This window comes from Diabrotica virgifera, chromosome 8, assembly GCF_917563875.1.
Source record: "Diabrotica virgifera virgifera chromosome 8, PGI_DIABVI_V3a".
In the NCBI taxonomy this organism is placed as follows: Eukaryota; Metazoa; Arthropoda; class Insecta; order Coleoptera; family Chrysomelidae; genus Diabrotica; species Diabrotica virgifera.
The window spans coordinates 118,284,690-118,303,092 of record NC_065450.1 but is presented as its reverse complement, the minus strand read 5'-3'; the positions used below and the strand labels follow the sequence as shown (position 1 = coordinate 118,303,092).

Sequence of the window (18,403 nt, the reverse complement as noted above, 5' to 3'; positions counted from 1 at the left end):
GGGGCCCCTTAAAGCCTTCAAGCTTAATACTTCTACTTACTTTCTTTAAATTGGGAACCAAAACATATTTTGTTGTTTTTATTCAATAATTCTTGATACCACTCAAGATATTTCAATACACGATCAGCTGAGGTTTATTTTCCGGTATATAAAAATAAGTTGCGATGAAAATAATTTACCTTCCAAAGCAGAAGTTGTTGAAAGTGTTTTGGGATTTATTCGCATATTAGACCAACTTGCAGAAATTCTTGTAAATTAAATTTTAAAATTTATGCAATCAAAGCACCTTTCCGTACACAACTGCAGAGGAAAGGGTTATGATGGGACTATGGGACGTTATGAGTGGTGTATATTCAGGCATACAAAGGTGCACAACTGACATTGAAAAAACAGCTTCCTATGTTCATTGTGCATCCCATAATCTGAACCTAGTGTTGAATGATGCCTCTGATGGTGTACAGGAGTTGTTTTTTAGGATATACCTAATTAAACGATTATGTTTTTTTAGCGCAAGTATTAAAAGATGGTATGTACTATGTACTATTATGACTTTGGATTCATCCCGTTTGCCAACACTTAAAAGGTGAATCTCGGTGGTCATCCAGACATGATGCTGTTAGTCTGTTAGGGCTTTGCGTCGAACTTTCCGACAAATAATGAAATCTTTAACGAAAATTTCATTGCTATCTAAAAAACGATGAAAAATTACAAGCTAATGCATTATTAGAGCATATGAATAATTTTGAATTTCTCGTTAATATTACTATTCAATCTAAAATACTTAACTTTATTAATCTAACATCAAGACTTTTGCAATCTGAAATGGCAGAGTTAACGGCCGCCCTTCAATTTTTTTAAAAACCTCGTGATAATCCTCGAGAAATGAGAAATCCGTTTTCCGAAACTTTAGCAAAAGCAGCAGGAATAGCAGAATAGTGGGGTGTTACACCAAAATTTAAAAATAAACGAATAAAACGTATAAAAAATTTTACGATGAACTCAGCTGAGACGAAAAAATAACATAGCAAAAAAAGTTTTGAAGTTAATGTTTTCAATGTACCCCCCATCTTAACTTATTTATTTTTAGCACATAATCAAAACGGTCGGCCAGGTCGGTTTTTAAAATAATCATAGTATATTATAGCATCAATGTTTCGAACTTAATGCGATCCCTCTGCAGGTGACAGTCATAACCTTGATTTTTTGAAATGGGAAAGTAGGTACATCATGTGACACCTCTTTTAAAATCTTTTGAAATACTGATTACAAAAATGTATAATACTTGCGCAAAATTTCCGTCCAATGCTTTTTAAATGCATTAATTTTTTTTAATCCTGAGAAAACTAATAGGAATTTTTGAAAAATTTAAACGCAGAATAAAATATTACATTATTATCGAGGGCTGTAAGTCCCTAAAAACTATAATGTTTATTTTAATAAGTTACAGGGGTGAAAACGAAAAAAATTAGTATGATTTTTAATTTAAAATCACTCAAAAGAAACTTTTTGTTTATTCTAAGGGACTGTCGACACTAGGTAATAATGTAATGTTGTTCTGAAGCTATTTTCTTGTGGCATTTTTACAATTTTAACTATTTAGAATGGGAAATAAGCCACAATATTATTAAAAAATGATTTTTATTAACGTTTCGACGCCCAAATCGGGTGCCGTTGTCAAAATACAAAATAGTATTTTGTATTTTGACAACGGCACCCGATTTGGGCGTCGAAACGTTAATAAAAATCATTTTTTAATAATATTGTGGCTTATTTCCCATTCTAAATAGTTAATAATGTAATCTTTCATTCTGCGTTTAAATTTAAAAAAAATACTCATTAGCTTTCTCAGTATTCTAAAAAAATGAATGTATTTAAAAAGCATTTGACCGAAATTTTGGCCAAGTATTATACATTTTTGTAATCAGTATTTCAAAAGCTTTTAAATGAGGTGTCACATGATGTACTTTCCCATTAAAAAAAAATCAAAAGTGACTGTTACCTGAAGAGGGATCGCGTAAAGTTCGAAACTTTGATGCTATAATATACTATGATTATTTTCAAAATCGACCTGTCCGAGCGTGTTTGTCGGATTAAGATACATGTATCGGTTTTCATGTCTATTCCCAAAAAATCTAAGTATTAACACTAACTGATGAAGGCCAAATATTGTCATTTACACATTTTAGTGTTATACTGATATTAGTTATGTTAACTGTCGTTATGTTTATAATACGGGGACCCACAAAAATTTTCGCGGGGGGCCCCTCAATCTTCAGCTACGCCACTGGCTATGCTATGGAACGGAGAATGCTCCGGAGCGGTGGCATGTGCCTAGACCAGCGATTCTTAATCTTTTTGAGTCATGTACCACCAATTACTTTTTCTTATTTTAGGTACCACCTAACTGAAATGCCTATCTAGCTAGGTGATATAATTAACTATAATAGTAGTGCTAATTTTGGCTATTTTTGTGTTTTGTGTACCACCTCAAATAATGAATTGTACCACCAGTGGTACATGTACCACAGATTGAGAACCGCTGGCCTAGACGATGAAACAGCCACAATCTCTTTAATATTTACCTCACTTTAATATTCAGTAACGACACGCGGTACGTGGGGCCTTAGGTTGTCATACATTAAGATGAAATAATTTCCTATATAAGGTGCGAAAGAAACAATGTTCCATGTGTTCCAATGTGCTCCATGGACCAAAATTTCTGTAATGTATCTTTCGCTATTTAAAGAGCCTTCAGGTAAAGACACCAAGTCAGATGTCAAGTAAATTTCACCCAAAACATCAAACAGCCTCCACTAAACAATCTCGTCTCTCTTATGTTGAACTGTTATTTTTTATTATTAATTTGGTATTGTTTCAGTTAAAACACATATTAAAGAATAAAACCGTCTATTTTCTTTGTTTTTAAAGATATCAGGGTAAAACTTGACGTAAAACATAATTTTGATATATGCCCACCATTGTACCTTATCCTCCCTACACAGTGTGGCTCAAATTTAACGTAAGAAACACACTTCCTTTCTTTCACCCGGAATGAGCTCAAAAGAGAAATCTGAATAAAACTTTGCACAAAAGTGTAAATAATAAATAAAAAGACTTATGCCCGATTTCACCAAGGATACCTAAACAGTTGCCTTATTAAGTAATTCTTATCGATAGGAACTTCTTAAGTCAATACTTAGGAACAATTGCATTTCACAACTAAAAGAAGTGCTTATCTAGGAAATGCTTTCCTAGGTGTTACCTAGGGTACGTTTGAACTATTTTTGATAAATAAAAAGAAGAATAAGATGACATTTCCTTACTTTTTCGATTATTTGTCATTATTGTTAGTTTGCCAATTTGGTTTTGTTCAGTTTTGTACTGTTATAGTTATCTTATTTAGTAGTTAGATATTTGTGCATTAAGTTTGTATATAATAAATATAGTCTTGTATGTTATTTGTATATGTACAGTGAAATGGAGGAAAATAAAAGAGTTGTAAATTTCACATATGACGAAAAATTAAGTTAGTTGAATTGTCATTAATGAAATAATTTTAAAATAAATAATATATTAAAAATTGCTTTTTATTATTAATTTTTTTATGACACACTTTTAGTTATATCATGAATGGGTTTTTGAAACACAACACTAGTTTGTTAGGTAGTAGGTAGACTACATAATTTTGTTAACAGACCTGTAAAAAACTCCAAAGGATTTTCTATATTTTCCAACACATATTAAATTAATAATATAAAAGAAAATACAAAATTACAACTAATAATATACCTAATATTACAGAATAACAGAAAAATTAAGGTAAGAAGCAAATTATTGACAAACGTCACAAGTACATTAGTCAAAATTGTAAAAATATAACCCGACTGTCAACGATAAGTAATACCTAAAGTTTAGGGAGATCGAAATCCGTATCCTAACGTAAGGTAATGCTTAAGCGGTTTAGGCAATTCTTATTGTATGGTGAAATCCGTTTTAGAGTTAGGAAGTACCTAAATCCACTTAGGTAATTCTTAAATATTTAGGTATCGTTGGTGAAATCGGGCATAAGTTTTCACTCTAATGGCATATAACATATCCCACCAGAATGAAAACAATGGGAACCTTCTCTGGTTACACCTCCGAGGCTTCTACAATTTGCAAGCCATACGGATGCTGAGACTAAGGAAGATGAGGGAATTCTACAATTTACAATTCACGTCACATCTGCTCAGCGCGGTAAAGTTCCAACGAGACTGGTTCCCTTCATACTCCACACAGAGTAAATGTAAATCAAAAATGAATAACCATTTTCAATTTCGTTGCAAAACGAAAATATCAGCAATCAGAGAGTGCTGCAAGCACCTCTACCGGTTTCGAAACTTATTAGTCTATTTTTTATTAATAAATAAAAAATTTAAAATAATAAAAAAATTAGCAGAATCCGTTAATCCGTTTACGAGAAAATCAATTCTAAAATTTGCACATAGTTTTTGGTGGTGCAAAACTTTTGCGGGTAAGCGTATTGAATTGGAATTTAATAAACATATTATAAACTTCGTTCAATTTTGTTTTTATCTATATAATGTTTTTTTATGTAATAATAGTTTAACAACAAATACAAAATATTTACAAATCGTCTACGATTATATAAATGAAAAAGTCAATTCTAAATATCATTCATTATATTATATGGAATTGGACCTAACATGAATAAGGTCAATGAAACAAAAAGATGCTCCACACTTTAATTCCTCGAAAACCAGTTGGGAATTGATGCGATGAATCATATCATCAAACAGACTCGCTAACATTCTAATTCCAACTTTTAACCAACTTTCGTTATAATGAGTGAACACTGTATTATTTTTGAGGTATTATAAGACATTTATTATAAGAAAGTTATACTTTTTAATTATAATATTATGTAATAAAATATAATAACAAAAGTAAAATAATTTACAGTTTTTTGGGGAAATAAAGCCACAATTTTAGTTTATGTTGCTTGGTAAAAAAATTCTTCTAATAATTTACTTTAATCTGACTCATTCATATTGACAACTCAAGAGGAGTGCATATAGATTTTCTTTTAAGATAGAACTTTTTGTAATTTTATTAAGAAATGTTTAAAAACAACATATCAAAAAGTTCTACTCGAGAAGTGGGTGCTTCATTTTTTATTAAACAAATGAACTGCGAAATTATTAGATGTTTTTTTTTAAATAAATCCGAAAATATAAATTTTAGAAAAAAACTGACTTGACCATTGAAAAATTCAGAAAATTTTACAAAAAAAAACCTTATATTATAGATTTTTCTAAAATTAAATCTAGAGCTTCTAAAATTTTTTATTTATAACGCTAATGTCACCCTTCTCACAAACATTGGCGCACTGTAAACTAGCGTTCGGAGAAGTGCACGGTTGAGTTATGTTAATGTAATTCTTTAACTATATCAAATAAACTTTTACAAATTGGACATGAAAGAAGAACAATAATTAAGCTATCTTAGTTATAATAAAAAAAAAATAAAACGTATGGGCATGGTGTGGGCGCAAATTGAGAATTACATGAATTTTGTTTAAAAATGATTTAAAAATGTGTAACTAATACAATTTTACTTATAGAACTCTCAAATTTGCACAACTTACCTTTCAAATATCTAACTAAACGAAGTTTCCTTCAAAAAAATCTCAAAAATGGAATTCAAATGATACGACGTCTCAAAAAATGTAATTTTTAAAAACTTCGTAGTTTTACAGAATTACTACCATTTTAAGACGATATTACGCAAGTTTGAACAGATTTATTACAATTTTATAGGTGGCTTTTTTTAAGCTTAGGTTAAAATGCACTAAATTATTTTACTACTTTTACTCCATTAAAATGTTACATTTTTTAAGCCGTACCTTGCATTTGTTAGAGGAGTCAATTTTATTTCTTTAATGTGTAGGGATCAGTAGAAGCTTAAGTTCAAGTTTTTGGGGTCGTCACCCTTGTCCCCCGGCTGCCATCTTGGAAATGGAGTGCAAAGGGGTTTCGCGCTATATCTCGTAAACTACCAACCCTACGGAAAATCTAATTAAACATAAAATGTAGCAAATTAAATTTTCTACAATTTTATTTCTATTAGGTACTTTTTATCGTCAAGTGACCAAAAAAAAAGATAAACAAAAATATTTTTTTTTATTTATTATATATATATATATATATATATATATATATATATATATATATATATATATATATATATATATATATATATATATTTAAATAAAAAAAAAACAAATAAAAAACAAAAATATGTAAAAATTTTTTAACAAGATTCCTTTTGGAGGTTATAACTTTTTTTCAGTTCATTTTAAAATAAAATAACATTATAGCTATTTTGTAGAGGGTTTTTCAGCAAAAAATTGTCACTATAAATTTGTTTAATTCTGTTTATTTATATAGGTGTTACAGCGCTCCAAACTTGACCAGATTCTCAAATGCTCATAGGGATATAATAAAAACAAAAGTTAGGCTTACTTTTCTATCTATGTATATATATTTTTTATTCATACAATTTATTATGATTTTAACATTCCTATGCTATTATTAATCTGTTTTTGACCTTTCTCCCCACTATAAAACTTATAATTCGAAGCATATATAGAAACGACCCAAGAAGTTGTTTGAGGACAAATGCGCCGGTTCAGAAAAATAATGACGCAACCTCATATTGCAAAATTCTTAAGAAGAGCAAAAAACGAATTTTTGTGATCAAAATCATAAAGTATGATCAAAATTAGCCATTCACCACACCGTGGTCAGAATCTCGAGATATAAGCGTTTTTTGGGGTGTGCCGCTTGTTTATGAAGTAACATAACTTTTTTCCTATTATATATTTTGACTTAAAATTTTCCAAAAAACTTCTTCATGAATTATATTTGATTGTTGTGTTGGTTAAAATTATAAACTAAAAAGATTGTTACTCAACTTTTTTAAGTAAACATGAAACTAACGAAATATGATGACAAAATGTTTAAAAACTAACAACTCCTTTTGTAATGTGTTTAAATATTTAGGACAAATCCCATTGTTATCTACATACTTCAGAAATTAAACAGTAAAATTTTCAAAAGGAAATATTTACAGCGACCAAAGATACAGCGAGGTAAATTTGAAAAATCATCAAAATTGATTTTCGGCATTTTTGTATAAAATTTGATTTTTGAACATGTTCCACCAAATCTAGATAAAAATAAACTTCATATTCGGATTCAGCGACCTCGAAAACATAAAAATAGACCAAAATTTGGTCATTCACCTTAAATTTGATTTTCGTGGTCGGCATAAAGATTGCTGCCGCTCGACTAATATATAGATAGAAAAGTATTTTTTTTTTATTGTATTCCTATGGGAATTCGAGAACCTGGTCAAGATTGGAGCGCTGTAAAACCTAGATAATAAATAAAATTAAACAACTTTATAGCGAAAATTGTTTATTGAAAAATCCTCTACAAAATCGCTGTGATGTTATTTTATTGTGAAATGAACGGAAAATAAGTTATAACCTCCAAAAGGAAACTTCTTACAAAATTTTCTCATATTTCTATTTATAACTTTTTTGTTGGTCACTTGACGATAAAAAGTAATAGACATAAAATTGTAGAAAATTTAATTTGCTACATTTTATGTGTAATTAAATTTTCTGTAGGATTGCTAGTTTAGAAGATACAGCGCGAAAACCCTTTGCACCACTTTTTCCAATATGGCGGCCGGGGGACAAGGGTGGCGACCCCAAAAACTTGATCTTAAGCTTCTACTGAACCCCACTACACATTAAAAAAATAAAATTGACTCCTCTAAGAAATGCAACCTAAATGTAACATTTTAATGGACTATTTAGAAATGAAATAAGCAATTTCTTTTTGAGAAAATTACGAAATATAAAAAAGGTACCTAACACAAAAACCGAAAATTACCTGCTAAAAAAATGTTTATACAACGTGATAAAAACTTTTTTCTATAAAATTTTCCTAAAATAATTTTAATAAAAAGTTTCAACAATAATAAATGTTAAAAAAAAATTTTTTTGTGCTCTTATACAGTATGTCGGCGTAAATTGGAACCTATTGATAACTTTTTTATTATCAGTTTTACGAAAAAAAGTTGTTTATAAAATACTCTGCATGGTATAGAATCTAAGATGCAATCATGAGATATCAAATTTTATTAATTTTATACGAGCTATGTCAAAAAAATATGAATTTCACTCAAGAGTAAAGTACAATTTCACAATATCGAAAATTGTTATTAAGAAAAGTTGTTTCGAATTAAAAACTAAGTTTCAATGTTCAATTACATCCCATCCTTCTAATTGAAATATTGTGCACTATAAGGGAACTTAACTGTTAAGCGAAATTCACATTTTTTACATATCTCGTATAAAATTGAAAAAGTTTGATAGGTATATGATGGTTGTTAGATTTTAGACCAGGTAGAGCATTTTATGAAGAATAACTTTTTTTCGTAAAATTGATAATAAAATAGTTATCATAAATATAATAAAATGATGATGGGTATGGCGTAATTTGAGAAAAAATTGAAAAAAAAATCAATTAGAAGGATGTAATTGTATATTAAAACATAGTTTTTAATTCCAAATAACTTTTCATAATAACAATTTTTATTATTCTGGAATATAAAGGTACTTTACTCTTTAACGAAATTCATATTTTTTTTTCATATTCAAATACCTCGTATAAAATTGATAACATTTGTTATCTAATGGTTGAGTTTTAGATTTTAGGCTATTCAGAACATTTTATGGAGAATAACTTTTTTTCGTAAAATTGATAATAAAAAAGTTTCCCATATGGTTCCTAGCTACGTAGACATACTGTATAAGAGCTACTGTATAAGAATTTTCGAATTGTAATGCCATATTCGGATTCAGTATAATCAAAAACAAAATAGAAACATATTTGATCAAAGTAAAATGATGAATTCAACGATATTTTTAATAGTTATTTATGATATAAGAGTTAAAAGTACATAGGTCTGGATCCCGCGTATGAAAAAAAAGTTGATTAATAGCAAGCTGAAAATTTGTTAATAGCTTAAGGGTGTCTAGTCGGATAAACTTTGATATATGGGAACACTGGAACAGGAGCAGTTTTAATTGTGGAACAGGTTAAAAATTTGGAACGGTCAGACCACGAAAACGGCACATTTATTTTGTCCGACGGAACAGACTTAAACTCTCCGAACAGAGATTAAACTATCATGCAAAAATCAGACTGCTATTTATCACCTGTCATTTGACACATTCTACATGTTCCACTCATTAAAACGCCCATTTGGTGATAAATAGCAGTCTGATTATTGCATGAGAGTTTAATCTCTGTTCGGAGAGTTTAAGTCTGTTCTGTCGGACAAAATACATGTGCCGTTTTCGTGGTCTGACCGTTTCAAATTTTTAAACTGTTCCACAATTAAAACTTCCCCTGTTCCAGTGTTCCCATATATCAAAGTTTGTCAGACTAGACACCCTTATGCTATTAACAAATTTTCAGCTTGCCATTAATCAACTTTTTTTTTCATACGCGGGATCCAGACCTAACACGTTTAAGGCACGCATGTGAAAGTTTGCAGAATGAGCGAAGCGAGTTCTGCAATTCACATGACTGCCTTAAAAATGTACTTTTTAACACGCATATCATACAATATTTTTTCTACAAACGTAATTACAGGACAATATCTACAAAAGCTTTTACTTGAACTTGACTGACATTCCATTTTTATATTTTTATTGACATTACATCAAAATTGCCTATACGGTCAATACGAACTGCAGTGCCATAAAATTTTTAACGCACTAGTGCCTTAAAGTAACATTTTTAACGCTCGTATGGAGTGCTAACAATTGCATTTTTAACACGGTTGTAGAAAAAATTATTTATAGAAAACAATTGTTATTATTTAAACAATTAATACACAATTAGCGGCAAAATCTGTGGGTAGACCTTTTTACTTTAACATGTATATAAACTAAAAAAAAGTTTTAGAAAAATGTAAGCTTGTTTGAATTATTCCGAAACAATGCATGTTTTCGTTCTATCTTGACTCCCCTAATATTATATAATAGTCCAGAAAGCCACTGCGCATCCGCTAGGAAACATATTCTGATTCGGATTTTTTGCACAATCTTACTCAAAAAGGACTCCTTTTAACAAATTTTCATGTTGCCAGGACCAAAAGGTGGTCAAAAATTGTTTAAACGTTTTTTTTGTTTTTTTTTTAAATTATTTTTTTGCATAGAAAAAAGTTTTTTTTAGGTTTTTTGGATCATTCCAAACAGAAAAGGTCTTTAGTCACTTTTCTCTAAAAATGATAGTTTTTGACATATAAGCGATTAAAAATTGAAAAATTGAGAAAACGGACATTTTTAACCCTCAAAAACTATGTGAAAAACTGAAAATTTGAATGTTGCCAAGGTAGGTAGATATTCTTTAAACATTTTATGATTTAATAGACACTATTTTCCACCGACGCGACAGTATGGTGGAAATGAAAGGAATAAATTCGTTATTTTGTAAACCGGCGACTTTAAGGAAAAATCCCGAAACAGGTCGAATTTTAGTTTTAAGTTATGATATTGTGGCATATATGGTATACTAGTGACGTCATCCATCTGGACGTGATGACGTAATCGATAATTTTTTTAAATGAAAGTAGGGGTCGTGTGCTAGCTCATTTGAAAGGTTCTTCAATTCTCTATTTAGTAATATAAACATTTACATAATTATTTATACAGGGTGTCCAAAAAATTTTTATTAAATTAAATTATTTGACAGAAAAAGAAGTAGAAGGACACCCTGTATAAATAATTATGTAAATGTTTAAATTACTGAATAGAGAATTGAAGAACTTTTCAAATGAGCTACCACACGACTCCTATTCTCATTTAAAAAAATCATCGATTACGCCATCACGCCCAGACGGATGACGTCACTAGTATACCATATATGCCACAATATCATAACTTAAAAATAAAAATCGACCTGTTTCGGGATTTTTCCTTAAAGCCGCCGGTTTACGAAATTACGAATTTATTCCTTTCATTTGCACCACACTGTCGGTGGAAAATAGTGTCGCGCACGCTTGATTAGCAATTAAAAAACAAAGAAGTTTTGAATATTGTATTGCAAAAAACTCTTCGGGATTTCATCAATCGATGTTTAAAGAATATCTTCCTACTGTGGCAACATTCAAATTTTCAGTTTTTCATCAAATTTTTAATCGCTTATATGTCAAAAAATATCATTTTTGGAGAAAAGTCACTAAAGACCTTTTCTGTTTGGAATGATCCAAAAAACCTAAAAAAAACTTTTTTCCATGCAAAAAAAATAATTTTAGGAAAAAAACAAAAAAAAAAACGTTTAAATAATTTTTGACCACCTTTTGGTCCTGGCAACATGAAAATTTGTTAAAAGGAGTCCTTTTTGAGTAAGATTGTGCAAAAAATCCGAATTAGAATATTTTTCCTAGCGGATGCGCAGTGGCTTTCTGGACTATAAGTAGACGACTTTAAAATGATATTGCCAATATTGATGAGTTGCGTTCATGGGACGACTTTATTTGAAGATAGTGGTAGTTTATTCGATTACATGAAATCAACTTTAACTGAATAATATCCGTCAGAAAAAATCATAGCATGTGATTTGTCTTTAAAAAGGCAACCACATGCAATGATAACAGAAAAATTCTCGTGTTAGTGATTCCATATTATATCACGAGGAAAAACCAGTAGCCCAATCAATGACCGTTTTGGAGTGTAATTTCCAGGGGCAACTCCAAATTGCATGAAAATTTGGATTTAGGTTCTACTTACCCTCCACTTCAAAGTTGAATTTGTGCCGTTGGTTGCTTTTACTTGGGGGGTGATATTTACCCCTTCTCGGGGGGTGAAAAAGGCCTGTTTAAAATAAGGCCGGAAATGGATAAATTGACTTATTTTAAGCACCTTTTGTTCTATAAAGTTTTTTACGTAAGTCAATACTTTTCGAGTTATTCGCGATTTAAAATGTTGATTTTTCGACAAAAAAATTACGTTTTCAGACCGTTTTTTCCAAATAGAGTAGAGTAGAGTAGATTATGTGAGGTCGTTAAGGCTATGGAGCCTCTCAGCACTTCGACCTATAGAGATCTTTTGTGCATACCTTAATCTAGTTAAACTCTAGGATGCCAATACTTCTGATGAAATTGACTAGCATCCTAGGTGACTTGTTTCCTATGTCAGAGGGCGTTAGGGTGACCTCTTCTAGGAGTTTTAGTCGTTTGCAGAACAACGCTACGCAATTGCATAGGATGTGTTCTGCCGTTTCTTTTTCATCGTCACAGAAACGACAGTTCTCACTATCGGATTTGCCCATTTTTTTGAGATGATATCTCAGAGGGCAGTGCCCAGTGAGAAGGCCAGTGACCATTTTTATATCTTTTTTACTCATTTCGAGAAGGCGGTGTGTTGCACTAGGCGACACCTTTATGAGCCTTTTTGCTTGCCTTTGTCCTGGTGTGTTGGGCCAGTATAATTTTAGTTGATTGAGTTCCCAGGTCCGGAGTTCCTCTCTGATGTGGCTTTTTGGTAGTCCACAGAAGGGTTCTGGACCTTGGAATGGGGTGTTGGCCCCTTCTTTTGCGAGGCTATCAGCTTCCTCATTTCCTGCAATTACCTTGTGACCTGGCACCCACATCAAAGTTACTTTGTTGCGTTCCGCCAGCTTCTTAAGGGATTGTTTACATCCCCAAACCAACTTTGACTCACAAGTAAATGACTTTAGAGCCTTTAAGGCAGCTTGGCTGTCTGATAAAATGAAGACTTTTGCCCTACGAGTGTCTCGGTTGAGACATTCTTGGGCACTAATCTGTATGGCATGTATTTCTGCCTGAAAGATAGTTGGGGCGTTTCCAAGAGATTTGGATAGGCTGAAATTCGGCCCAGTAACTCCCACTCCTGCCCTTTCATCTATCTTAGATCCATCCGTATACCATGCGAGTGAACCTTCCTCCAGTTTCGGTTCAACTGTTTCATTCATTTGGTGGTTTTTTATGACCACTTCAAATGGTGTTCCAAATAACTCAAAAAGTAAATATTTTATCGAAAAAAATATTTTTAGCAAAAGTGTAGCCTATAAAAAAAACGAAAAAAATGGTGTACCCGTAAAGTCTACAAATTGAGTAGAAGCAAAGTTGTAGCTCATGAAAAATACGTTCTTATTCGTCTAATTCCAAATCGAATAATTCAACGCGAAATCACCGAAGAAAGAAGCGTTTTTCGGGAAAACCTTATTAACATTTTTAAAGTATCGAAAAAAAGCTTATTATTTGTTTTTTACAAAAGTTTACAGCATCAAAAATAAACGAGTTACACTGAAAAAAAAAGTTGGCCCCATTTTTTGGTAAAAAAAATCGTGAAAATCTCCCTCTATTTAGCACCCTAAATGAAATTAATCATTTGGATTTACCATCTATTTTAACTGTATGTGTATTGTTTATATGATCTGTAAGTTTGATGCCTTTAAGATTGGTTTGAAGTGCTTATTTTTGAAAACATTTGGTAAAACATTTGGGAAAACATTTATAGTTAAAAAAAAATTTCTAAAATTTTTTTAAAAATTTCATTTTTTCAAAATAACTTAAAAAGTATTAGTGATAAGAAAAATCTTAAAGAGTAAAAAAATGTAGGTTTTGCTATTATAAATATGCTAGTTTCATTTTGTTTCTCCGTAAGACAAAAATTGGTTAAGATATGGCTGTTCAAAATTTGCATACACTCGTGATTAGTGACCACCAATTCAAGCTTTCTCAATTATAACCCTTTTAAAAATAAAAACTTCAAACCGGTGAGACTGATAGATCATATAAAAAATAGATAGGTAAGCAAATTGTTTGTAAAGCGGTAGCGATTAATTTCATTTGGGGAGCTAAACACGGCGAGATTTTCATGATTTTTTACAAAAAAAAAGAGGGCCAATTTTATTTTGAGCGTAACTCGCTTATTTTTAATGCAAAAACTTTTGTTAACAATTAAAACAAATCTTTTTATAAACAATTTAAAAAAGTTTAAATGGGTTTTTCCCGAAAATTGCTTAATTTTTCGGTGATTTCACCTTGAAATATTCGATTTGCAATTAGACGAATAAGAACGTATTTTTCATGAGCTACAACTTTGTTTTTATTTGATTGATAGACTTTACTGATACACCATTTTTTTGGGTTTTTTATAAGCTACACTTTTGCTAAGAATATTTTTTTCGATAAAATATTTACTTTTTGAGTTATTTGCGAAAAACCGTCTGAAAACGTAGTTTCTTTGTCGAAAAATCAACATTTTCAATGGCAAATAACTCGAAAAGTATTGACTTACGTAAAAAATTCTATAGAACAAAAGTTGCTTAAAATTAGTCAATTTTTCCATTTCCGGTCTTATCTTGAACGTATGTTTTTTCACCCCTGAGAAGGGGTGACTGTCACCCCCCAAGTAAAAGCAACCAACGGCACAATTTCAACTTTGAAGTGGAGGGTAAGTAGAACCTAAATCCAAATTTTCATGCAATTCGGAGTTGCCCCTGAAAATTACACGGTATCGCCGAATTTCCCGTTCATTTACTGGGCTACAGGAAAAAACCTCATGATACTATACCGACATTGTAAGTATTTGGTCTTATATTCAGTTTACTCTCAAAATTAACACCAAACTCTGATTTTATATGTATGTTATTTTAAAATATAAATGATGTATCCTCGATATGTCATTAACTTATTAATCGTGGTATTTTCTTTCTATTGATATCCTCTTTTAATATGGGAACCACATCCTACTGCATTCTGCCGAGGAATTTGCGACACAATTGGTTTCATTTAACATAATTAGAGCAGCGTCTTTGATATTTCTCTTTTTACTATTAGCCCGATCAGGGAACACAAAATTTTACGAAACCCCCCAAAAACATAAAGGAAGGATGAACATTTGGGATTAGGTAGTTGAAAGTTGAAATTGTCTATTATTATATAAGAAAAAGTTTACAATTCTACATCCCTTCCATTTTATAAAAATTGGGAAATACAGGGTGAAAAATATTTTCTCGGGGGTGAAAAATATACGTTCAAAATAAGTCCAAAATTGTATAAAATGACTAATTCTAAGTAACTTTTGTTCTATAGAGTTTTTCCCTACGTTAATACTTTTTGAGTTACTTACGAGTGAATATGTTCATTTTTAACAAAAAAGACATGTTTTTGGACGGTTTTTCGCAGATAACTCAAAAAGTAAGTATTTTATCGAAAAACATATTCTTAGTAAAAATATAACTTATAAAAAACTGAAAAAAATGGTGTTATGCATTAGGTCTGTAGGTTCTTCTTCGTCAAATTCCAAATCGAATATTTCAATTTGAAATAACCCAAAACGGAGCTATTTCGGGGAAAATTTATTACAACTTTATTAAAGTGTTTAAAAAAAGGTTTATTCCTGTTTTAAAAAAAAACTTCTAACATTAAAAGTAAGTGAGTTACGCTCAAAATATTGCTGGACTTTTTCATTTTTTGCTAAAAAAATCACCCCCTAATTAGCTTCCGAAATAAAATTAATCGTTATCGCTTTACAAGTTACTTTACTTATGTATTGTTTATATTATCTATAAGTTACATTGGTTCAAAGTGCTAATCTTTGAAAAAAATTGGCATTGGGTTTAAAATAAAACATTTTTTTTTAATTTTGACAAAAATGGAATTTTTTATGGGATTAACTTAAAAATTATTAGTAATACCAAAAATCTCAAAAAGTAATAAATTGTTCGTTTTGCTTTTCTGAATATTTTTGACTTTTTGTTTTCTTGTTAGACAAAAATTGGTTATGTTATGGCTGTTCAAAATTTGCCTAAATTCGTGATCAGTTACTACTTGTTCAAGACATTTTAACTACAGCTTTTTCAAAAATAAGCACTTTGCACCGTTGAAACTTACAAATCATATAAATAATACATAAACAAAGTAACTTGTCAAGTGGTAATGATAAAATTTATTTGTGATGCTAATTAGGGGGTGATTTTCGCGATTTTTTTTTACCAAAAAATAAAAGGGACCAACAATATTTTGAGCGTAACTCAGTTACTTTTAATGTTATAAGTTTTTTTGAAAACAAAGATAAACCTTTTTTTAAAAACTTTAAAAAAGTTGAAATGAATTTTCCCCGGTAAGTGTTAGGTTATTTTGCATTGAAATATGTATTCGATTTGGAATTTGACGAAGAAGAACCTACTTTTCTTTAGTTACAGCTCTGCTTCTACTGGGTCTACAGACCTCATGCATACACCATTTTTTTCGATTTTTTATGAAAATTATTAATCTATTATTATATAAGAAAAAGTTTACAATTCTACATCTCCTCCATTTTACAAAAATTGGGAAATACGGGGTGAAAAATATTTTTGCTAAGAATATTTTTTTCAATAAAATACTTACTTTTTGAGTTATCTCCGAAACACCGTCCAAAAACATTGTTTTTTTGTTAAAAATGAACATATTATTCACTCGCAAATAACTCGAAAAGTATTGACTTACCGAGAAAACTCTAGAACAAAAGTTGTTTAGAATTAGTCATTTTATCCAATTACGGGTCTTATTTTGAATGTATAATATTTTTCACCTTCGAGAGGGGTACTCCTTTTCTTATATAATAATAGACAATTTCAACTACCTATTCCCAAATTTTCATCCTTCCTTTATTTTTTTTGGGGTCAAATTGTTCTTTGATCGAGCTATATATATTTCTTTCAGGACTATACTATTTCCACTAAATGTCAACACGCATGGGACAATGAAAATATAGTGTTCTAAGCAGCTTTTGTTCTATAGAGTTTTTTCACTAAGTCAACACTTTTCGAGTTATTTGAGAGCGAATAAATATGTTCATTTTTTAACAAAAAAAAAACACATTTTTAGACGGTTTTTCGCAAATACTGGTCATTTTCGCGAATAACTGGTCTTTAAAACACTTGCTTTATATCGAGCACGACGGCACAGCCAGTGCTCGAAAAATCTCGAGTGTTTTAAAGACCTCAATATCCACTTAGTATGGTATAACTAGACCCAAACCCAGACATCCAAAGTGAAAGTTATCCTCCAACACCAAATTGTTCTATATGGTCCACATAATGTTCAGAAAAAAGTCACACCATTTTGAGCGTCGGGTTTGGGGGGAGAGGGGAGAGGAATCGGTAAATTCGTAGTTTTTTACGTTTTTCGTCAATATTTCTAAAACTATGCAGTTTAGCATGAACAACCTTATATAGAAAAATATTCTACATAAAATTTGAAATAAAAAAGGCCCTATGCATAATCCTTCTAAAATGAACGGTTCCAAAGTTACGGAGATAGTATATTATAATTCGTCCAAAAAAGGCCTAACCCAGACATTCAAAGTAAAAGTTTTCCTCCAACACAAAATTGTTCTATATGGTCCACATATTGTTCAGTAAAAAGTTACACCAATTTGAGCGTCCGGTTTGGGGGGAGGGGAGATGGGGGAGAAGTCGGTAAATTAGTAGTTGTTTTACGTTTTTCGTCAATATTTCTAAAACTATGCTTTAGCGTAAATTATGTTCTATACTCAAATTTTCTACATAAAATTTAAAACAAAAAAGATCCAATACATAATTGTTATAAAATCAACGGTTCCAGAGTTACGGAGGGTGAAAGTGGAGGTCCAACAGCTCAGGCAAGTTTACTCCACTCTTACTAAATTTTGACACTAATGACATTTATAAAATTTTGACACTTCTGTCATTTTATAGGTTAATTAAGTTATATCGGCGATTTTTTGTGCTTTTTGCATTATTCCTTTAATTTTTAGATTTCTAGTCTACATTTATATCAAAAACAGTTGTTTTTAGAACTCTTTAGTGACTTATTAATATAATATAATATTTACGGATTACCGTCGAAGGCCGATATGATCAACCAAAAAAGAAGATGTATTTGGTGATATTTCTAGTGACTTGCTTGGGTGTGAATCTGTCTTTTTAGTTTACTCCTCTTGGTTTAAAAATAAACTATAATCCTTTTTAAGTTATTTTGAAGAAAGGAAATGGTTAAATGGTTTAAATGGTTAAATGAAAAGGAAAGGTTATTTTCAAAAAATTGTAATTTTTTTTATTTTAAAACCAATTTTTTTTTAAAACTGAGCACTTTGAACCGATTAAACTTACAGATCATAATAAACAATACATATGTGTATGTGTTTTTGTAATTTGTTGGCACTGGTTTAAGCAACCAACTGGCCAGTTAATGTGTTTTGAATTCTCTCTTTTACAAAATATATGCTTATTATCTAAATTTAAAACTATTACCTACTACTACT

At 30.5% G+C, this 18,403-nt stretch overlaps 1 protein-coding gene across 1 annotated transcript in view; it reads right to left on the bottom strand.

Moving 5' to 3' along the window:
- The window catches only part of LOC126890359 (DENN domain-containing protein 2B-like), a 378,730-nt gene that overhangs the window by 42,307 nt on the left and 318,020 nt on the right, over positions 1–18,403 (bottom strand). The window lies entirely within an intron of this gene.